This window comes from Lampetra fluviatilis, unplaced genomic scaffold (genome assembly GCF_964198595.1).
Source record: "Lampetra fluviatilis unplaced genomic scaffold, kcLamFluv1.1 SCAFFOLD_670, whole genome shotgun sequence".
NCBI classification, from domain to species: Eukaryota; Metazoa; Chordata; class Hyperoartia; order Petromyzontiformes; family Petromyzontidae; genus Lampetra; species Lampetra fluviatilis.
Window position 1 is genome coordinate 52,501 of NW_027621113.1, and position 1,133 is coordinate 53,633.

The window sequence follows — 1,133 nt, forward strand, 5'->3', positions numbered from 1 at the left end:
CACACACACACACAGTGACACACACACACAGACAGTGTCACACACACACAGACACACACACACGGACACACACACAGACACACACACAGTGACACACACACACAGTGACACACACAGTCACACACAGTGACACACACACAGTGACACACACAGTGTGACACACACACACACACAGTGACACACACACACAGACACACACATAGTGACACACACACACACATAGTGACACACACACACAGAGTGACACACACACATAGTGACACACACACAGACAGACACACACACAGACAGACACACACACAGACACACACACACACACATAGTGACACACACACACACATAGTGACACACACACACAGTGACACACACACACAGACACACACAGACACACACACACAGACACACACATAGTGACACACACATAGTGACACACACACACACATAGTGACACACACACACACATAGTGACACACACACACAGACACACACACACAGACACACACACAGACACACACAGACACACACACACAGACACACACACACACACAGTGACACACACACAGTGACACACACACACAGACACACACACACAGACACACACACACACAGACACACACACAGTGACACACACACACAGACAGTGTCACACACACACAGACACACACACACAGACACACACAGACACACACACAGTGACACACACACAGTGACACACACCACACATAGTGACACACACACACACAGGGGGGGGTGTGGTGAAGGTGGTGGTGGTGGTGGTGGTGGGGGTGGTGGGGGTGGTGGTGGTGCCGGTGATAATGACGGTGTTGGTGAGGACGGTGGTGGTGGTGATGATGATAATGACGGTGTTGGTGGGGACGGTGGTGGTGGGGACGATGATAATGACGGTGTTGGTGGGGACGGTGATGGTGGTGACGATGATAATGACGGTGTTTGTGGGGACGGTGGTGGTGGTGACGATGATAATGACGGTGTTGGTGGGGACGGTGGTGGTGGTGGTGGGGACGGTGATAATGACGGTGTTGGTGGGGACGGTGGTGGTGGTGACGATGATAATGACGGTGTTGGTGGGGACGGTGGTGGTGGTGACGATGATAATGACGGTGTTGGTGGGG